General features: G+C 47.1%; 2 non-coding genes across 2 annotated transcripts; one reads left to right on the top strand and one right to left on the bottom strand.

The window, feature by feature from the left end:
* Positions 1-2,312: 2,312 nt before the first annotated feature.
* Positions 2,313-2,434, top strand: LOC119443252 (U5 spliceosomal RNA). The gene has a single exon (XR_005190215.1). It is a non-coding gene; the product is annotated as a U5 spliceosomal RNA (small nuclear RNA).
* Positions 2,435-7,082: 4,648 nt separating this feature from the next.
* Positions 7,083-7,203, bottom strand: LOC119443251 (U5 spliceosomal RNA). Its single transcript, XR_005190214.1, has one exon. It is a non-coding gene; the product is annotated as a U5 spliceosomal RNA (small nuclear RNA).
* Positions 7,204-8,150: the final 947 nt, after the last annotated feature.

An 8,150-nucleotide genomic window follows, 5' to 3' on the forward strand; every position in this document is an offset into this window, starting at 1 on the left:
TGCATTCCTCTAGCCTGCTGTTCGGCGCTGGGGAAAGGGTTAGAGGGAAACAAAGAGGAGCATTATGGGTGACGATGACGTGTTCTCTTACGGGCAGCAGAAAATAGCACCTTCCTTACTGTCGAAGCGGGCAATGTCATCAATCGACCTCTCGCTCTTCCACGTACTGAGGCACCCACATAGCACATGCTTATAAACTCGTGGACATGGCACAGCTCAAAGTGTGGAAACACTATTTTTTTTTTTTTTTTTTTTTTTTTTTTTTTTTTGTGGTTGCCTAATTAGGGTGGCTAGGTCAGCCACCCTAGCCTAATGTTGGGGCCCAATCTCTGGAGGCGTCTGCGGCGAAATTCCGGATTCTCCCAGTATTTTTCTGTCGCTTTTCGTGTAAGACTTGAGCGAAAGCAGTTGGCGTCCGCTCTGAGGTCTTCGATTGTAAAGTTCAAATGAACTGCTTTAAATAATTAAGCAACTAGGAGCCGAGTGTACTCTTCGCATTGTGTGTACCGTGCACCTTTCCGTACATCCGCAGGTACCGTTAAGTCGATGGAAGGACGCATTTGTGACAACCTTTGCGCAGACGTTGGCTTATATCGTTGACTCGCAGAAACGATGTGAATTCATCAACAGCTTCCAAGAGTACTAGGCTGTTGTTGCATAGAAGTGGAGCCGTGCCCTACGGTGAAACATTCCTCACGACTTGTACTGTGCATCCGCGAGTCATTCTTGTGCCGCGCTCTGATCGTGAACCCAATCATAAAGCTGGAACTATACCAGCAGCGTTCGACACGTATGGGCAGTTGTTTTTGCCACTGAAACATGCCACCTTGCCGGCAGGCTGTAGTGTCATGACGCGTAAGCTGGTGAAGAAATAGTTGAGTACCTATAATTAGGGGTTTATGAATTATTTTAATGTTATAATTAGATCAAAAGTGTCAATGAGAAAATTGCAGAGCAACATGAAAGAAAGAAATTATCACCGCCCAAGCACTCCGCACAGCTAGATGGTTAACCAGTGAAGCTGAAACGTGCAGCCCCGTTGTTTATCACTGGGTTAATCCCGACGGTTCATTAAAGTCTATCTCAATTATTGGTTACGTCTTTGTGTTTCTTAATGAGGTTACACACGTTCGGCTGCGACGGAGAGAACGACGCCACTGACTGTATGGCCGCAGCACGCCGTTGTCGCATTGCCGCTTGCGATTCTTCAAAATCAAATTGCTTCAAAATTAAATCTGTCCATCACGGTAAGACAACGAATGCCTCATACCCCCTTAAACAATGACTCATACCCCCTTAAACGCGACCTCCCCATTAGGACGACAAAAGAGAAGTGAAATTCTACGCTGGAATGATGAGCGGCAATGGAGCCAGCTGTGGAAGAAGAAGACGACGCTCGAGCCGTTGCTGATGATGATAGTTTCTGCGCACATCGGACGGACGGATTTTGGTTTTGCTGTAAAACTCCCAATGCAGCTTTCTGTTGCTCAATACGTGCTACATAAAAGTTTTTTTTTTTTATGTTGTTACACAGTTGCCGCTTCCCGGCCACACAGTTGCCGGTCGCGGCAACTCCGATGGACGAAACTTCTACTTTGACTTCTCGGTCAGTCGCTGCGCCCGGCTCCTTTGGACGTCCACTCAAGTACGCGAACGAGGTCGAAGCGTCATCGGAGAGACGTCGCAATGCTTTCGCATTCATCCACGTAGGATATACCTAAGTGCCCCTGAATTTCAAGGAACCTACATGCAAACACACAACACTTGCATCTAGGCTGCCTACATACTCGAGCGACTGCGTCCGTTGTTATGGAGACTTCATACAGAGTACCCTAGGCGTGCGTGTGAAGGCTCCTTAGGGTTCCGGTGATGATGATGCTGATGATGTGGCTTTCCTCTTTGTATCGAGGGGGGGGGGGGGTGCAGTTTTGCACCCTAGCCGTTACGTCACAGCAAAAAAAAAAAAAAAAAGAACAGACGGGGGCAACACTGGGCGCCCTGTGATCCGTTTATCGAAAGCTTGCGCCATCTCTCGGTCTATTTGTCATTATAACACCAGATGCCACCGCAATCGCCTCTTGCAAGTTTGCAACTTTTGTGTGTGTAATTCAAAATTATAGCAGTTTGAAATATCAGAAGCACTGACCTGATTAAAAGAAATATTTGAAATATGTGTTCATAATAGACCAATGAAGCAAAGAGGCTTCCTTTTAGAACCAGTCATAGAAGTTTTACTTCAAATAGTGCGGATCACTGGCTTTAGTGGCACGGTCTTCATGCGTGTGGCCTTTGAGCCGCCGAAGTCCTTGCATCTGCTCAGGTCTCTCCTCATTCTTCGAATTATTCTTTCGCCTTTTACTAAAGAATACCGTGGGGAGGGACACTCAAATGAGCCTATAGGCGAATTTTTGGAAGGCCCTGCCCGTTTGGGCAGGGCCTCATTTATAAATGAAAAATAAGATTTCATGAACATTTGCGCCTGACACACTGACCGCGTTTACATGAACGCGACAACTGGCGCATCGCATCACATTAATTTTCTAGTGCATCGCATCCATGTAAACGGGGATAATGCGCTAGGAAAGCGCGTCGCATTAATGCGTCAGGCAGGGGTGGATTGAGACGCGTAAGTCGACTTTCGCAATGCATGTAAACGCGAATACAGCGAAGCCTGAGCGTGGCATCCGTGTATGTGAGCTCTCGCCAGAAGGTCTCGATGGGAGAGATCATAAGAGACCTCTGCAGCCGCTGCCCGGCTCCGAGGATTATATGTGGGGACTTTAACGCACACCATACTCTTTGGGGCGACAAGGTGACTGATGCACGTGGGAAGCAAATTGTGAGTGCCATAGACACTGAGGGACTCTGCGTGGCGAATGACAAACAACCAACGTTTTTTCGACCACCGGCCTCTTACAGTGTCATTGACTTGACATTATACTCAGCAGACATCCTCGCATCGTCAACGACGAGTAAAGATAGAATAGGTAGTGACCATTTTCCTGTCTTCGTCAACATTGCTGGATATACAACCAACGGCCGAAAATCCTGTCCTGTGACGCATTGGGATACATACAGGGACGGCCTAAGTGAATCATCTGGAGACCTGTTCGCGGACATGCTACGTAGCAAGAGATTAGCTACCGCTGAGCTGAAGCTACCCGACCACTTTCCCGCTCCGGATCTAAAGCTAAAAAATCTATGCGCTGCTCGTAGAAGAGCGGAACGGAGGCTGATGAGGACGAAGGGCGACCCACCAATGAAGACAGTATACAACAGAATTAACGCGGTGATTCGACGTTACACGAAGAAACTAAGAAGAGATCAATGGGCAGCATTTTGTGCAAGCCTATCGGTCTTCACGCCAGTTCCAAGGATATGGTGGGTCGTTAATAACCTTGCTGGAAACTTTCGACCAAACAAGCCATTTGAAGCCCTAGCATTGAAGTTAGGCAAGACGCTCGATTGTCTTGCGAATGCCTTTGCTCAAGTATACTCTTCTGGAAGGTCAGCCGGCACAACCAACCCGCCTCCGCCGCTATCGTCGTCTCCGATGGATGCTCCTTTTACACTGAGAGAGATGGAGCTAGCTATGAGCAGCCTCCGACGTCGCTGTGCGGTGGGACCTGACCGCATAAGTAATCAGATGCTGACGAACCTACCTATTGAGCAACGACGTGACTTGCTGGCATTTTTTAACAAAGTGTGGGCTAGAGGGGATATCCCACATTTATGGAAGGTAGCATGGGTGGTACCGGTTCTGAAGCCTGGAAAGAATCCTGCAGCTCTGGACTCATACAGACCGGTATCGCTGACCTCCTGTGCAGCGAAGCTAATGGAGAAGATGGTGTGCACAAGACTCACTTGGTCTGTCGAGCAGGGTCGAAAACTACCGCCGTGCATGACTGGGTTTCGCCAGCGTCTAAGTGCTCAAGACAATGTGCTAGACCTGCTAAGCCACATAGAACATTACAGTGCGGATGGCCTGTCGACACTTGCTGTTTTTATGGATATTTCCAAGGCTTACGACTACGTGTCTCCAACAGCCATCATCAGCCAGTTACAAGTTATAGGCGTCACGGGTCATCTCTTGCACTTCATACATACGTTTCTCAATGATCGCCGTATCAGAGTCCGTCTTGGTAACACTTTGAGCGATGAAATAGGTATATTTCGCGGCGTGCCACAGGGAAGTGTTTTATCTCCCTTATTGTTTAACATCGCCATGGCTAGCCTCCCAAGAGTACTAAACCATCGAACACCAGTGAAGATGTCTATATATGCCGATGATATCTGCATATGGGTCTCCGGCTACCAGCATCGGCGCCTCGCACGAATAGCCCAGGGAGCAGTAAATGCCATTCAAGGCCACTTGGCGACGCTTGGACTATCACTATCAGCAGAGAAATCGTCATTCATACTATTTCCTGGAGTTAAACGAAAATCTACACGCTTTAAGCTGAATATGGACGGATACCACATTCGACAAGTCACCAACGTCCGATTTCTTGGCGTTACCTTGGACCACAGGCTAATCTGGCGCTGCGCTGTTGACCACGTTGTGGCGTCATCGTCACAGAGGCTACATGTGCTCAAGCGAGTCGCTGGCATACGCTGGGGCAACCACCCGACATCGATGCTACGGCTACATACAGCGTTGGTTACCAGTCGGATCCTGTACCAGCTACCCCTGATGTCACCCTCAGATAGCCAATACGAGCGCTTAGAAGCCATCCACAGAAAAGGTATTCGACTTTGCCTTGGAGTCCCTCAGCCAGCGTCGAACAAGAAAGTGCTCTACGAAGCTGAGTCACGCCCTCTGCGACTTCAGGCTTCCCAGAGTCTCATGATCCAGTTACTACGATTGAATGAGTCTACGCCCGGGAAAGCCCTGTTAAGACGTATAAGTAACAGGCCACGGTCACATTTTTATGCAGCACTGAACACACTTCGCGTCTTAGGATTGCGCTGCTCGAGACAGAGGGAAAAGATAGAACCGCCCTGGACATTCGAGGACATCACATGCGACTTAAGTATACCACGATTGCAGTCAAAGAGCTGCATTCCATCTGCAGAAGCCAAGTCATTAGTCCTACAACATTTGCACACGACTTACCCGAACCACCTACAAGTATTCACAGATGGCTCTGTCAAAGTAGACGAAGATCGCTGTGCAGCTGCATTCTGTATTCCCTCTCTGAGATATACATGGTCTGGCCGTCTAGACTGTATGGCCTCGTCGACAGTTGTAGAAGGCGTAGCAATAGCTTCTGCGCTGCGCAAACTAAAGTCTCTGCCTTCGCAGAAGGTGGTTGTCCTTACGGACTCAAAGGCCGCGTTACAACAGCTATACCGTGGTCTGCCATCCACCAAGTTCCCACGCAAATCACTAGCCCTTGTGAAAGAACTCAAGAACAAAGGCTTCACGGTAAAGTTTCAGTGGATTCCCTCCCACATTGGTATTACTGGCAACGAGAAAGCTGATGCGCTTGCATACGCAGCGCTCTATCATCCTCCCAAAATCAAGGCTCCAAAGAGTAATCAAGTGAAAAAATCGGACATTCGAAATCACTTTGGGTCGCTTTGGGTTCCACCACATATGCCCTGCGTAACCAAGAGATTTCATCGAGAGGAAGCATCACTTTTATATCGAATCAGGACAGGATCTGCTAGTACACCGGCCTGGTTATTTAAGACGGGACGAATCAATTCTCCGAACTGTACGGCATGTGACGAGACAGGAGATATTGAACACTTTCTGTGGTCATGCCAGCAATTCCAAATTGAAAGGGACGCTCTCCTGGAGAATCTACAAAAAAAGGACCTTCCGCGTGCGTGCCTGCAACACCTTGTATTTCCCGAGGGATCAGTTATAGCCCGCACAGAAACTTCACGTCTCCTTATGGAATTCTTAAGAGAGACTGGTTTGATGGACATATGGTGAAACCATTCAGCGATATTGTAAGAGACGCTCAGGCGGAGCAATTGCCGGCCTTGATCGCCAGGCTAAACCCGCCTGTTGCTACAATCCACCACCACCACCACCACCACAGCGCATTAGGAATTATAGGAAATACAATTTGCTGTGGATCTGCTGGGCGCTCGCCGAGCTGCTTCGTGGCGTGACGCCGGAAGCGTCTGCAAGCGCTGCTTTGCGTTCAATGTGCGTGTGCCGCCACCAGCGCACCAGGGGTGATGCGCTACATGTAAACGCTAGCGCATCGCATTACACGTGATGCGCTAGGAAATGTGATGCGCTACTGTCGCATTCTGTCGCATTCATGTAAACGCTGCTACTAATGGCGCGAACGAAGCAACTATATATATATATATATATATATATATATATATATATATATATATATCATAAGAAGCCAACAAACATTAACACCAAGGACAACATGGGGGAAATTACTTGTACTTACTAATTGACTTAAAGAAATGATAAATTAATAGTAATGAAAACGGATGAAAAAACAACTGTCCGCAGGTGGGGAACGAACCCACGTCTTCGCATTACGCGTGCGATGCTCTCACCATTGACGCGGAGGCGTTTTCCCATCCCAGGGTATTTATGTTTTACAACTAGAACTAACCCTGGGAGTGTTAGCCAGCGCCACCACTCATAAACCTAGGGGTGGATGTGGAACATCCTTTCTGCCGCAGGCGTCACGAGCAAGTGATCTTTTTGGGTGATGGCAGCTGGTCAATAAACCCACATATGCTACCTGAAGGCATCAATGTTGCCGAATGGTGAGAGCGTCGCACGCGTAATGCGAAGACGTGGTTTCGTTCCCCACCTGCGGACAGTTGTTTTTTCATCTGTTTTAATTACCATTAATTTATCATTTCTTTAATTAAATTAGTAAGTACAAATAATTTCCCCCATGTTGTCCTTGGCGTTAATGTTTGTTGGCTTCTTATGATATATATATATATATATATATATATATATATATATATATATATATATATATATATATATATATATATATATATATATATATAGTTTCGTTCGCGCGCCATTAGTGTGTCAGGCGCAAATGTGCATTAAATCTTATTTTTGATTTATAAATGAGGCCCTGCCCAAACGGGCAGGGCCTTCCAAAAATTCGCCTATGGCTCATTTGAGTGTCCCTCCCCACGGTATTCTTTAGTAAAAGGCGAAAGAATAATTCGAAGAATGAGGAGAGACCTGAGCAGATGCAATGACTTCGGCGACTCAAAGGCCACACGCATGAAGAGCGTGCCACTAAAGCCAGTGATCCGCACTATTTGAAGTAAAACTTCTATGACTGGTTCTAAAAGGAAGCCTCTTTGCTTCATTGGTCTATTATGAACACATATTTCAAATATTTCTTTTAATCAGGTCTGTGCTTCTGATATTTCAAACTGCTATAATTTTGAATTACATAGACAAAAAGTTGCAAACTTGCAAGAAGCGATTGTGGTGGCATCTAGTGTTATGATGACAAATAGACCCTTCTTTCGCTCCCACTTACCCCTCCCCGTTGGCGCTGAGCCGTGCTCCCTCAAGGGCTGCAGAAGATAGCGCCAACCTTTCCCTTTCCCTCAAGAACCACTTATCATCATCAGAGATGGCGCAAGCTTTCGATAAACGGATCACAGGGCGCCCAGTGATACGCGCTCAGTGTTGCCCCCTGTCTGTTCTTTTTTTTTCTGTGACGTAACGGCTAGGTTTCAAAACTGCACCCTATATATATATATATATATATATATATATATATATTCGGCTGCTGTGCGTCGGTAACCATTCTGTTTATTACAGAGGTCCGAATTGTGTCGGTACAGGAAAAGCCTACCGACCCATCGCGAAGTGCCTGGAATCAGGCTAAGAATGCTTCGCATTGAAAGCTCTACGTCGGCGACAAAGTGGTCTGTGTACCACCGCACTCGTGTTTAACGGTTTTTAACGCGAAACATTATTTGCCTCATTCTTGGCACTTTGCGGTATAGGTAGGTAGGTGCCTGTTTCGCCTCGCTTTAATAAAAAGAAAATAATGTGCGAACGATGGCGGAATCGAACATCCGCTGTGGAGCACAGCAGCTTGGTGCTGTAACTACGATCGCACCCTACTTCTCTCGTTCCAAATGCAACCAGCTCTTTGAAACGCTCGCCACGTGTAACT

The sequence above is a fragment of the Dermacentor silvarum genome, chromosome 2, assembly GCF_013339745.2.
Source record: "Dermacentor silvarum isolate Dsil-2018 chromosome 2, BIME_Dsil_1.4, whole genome shotgun sequence".
NCBI lineage: Eukaryota > Metazoa > Arthropoda > Arachnida > Ixodida > Ixodidae > Dermacentor > Dermacentor silvarum.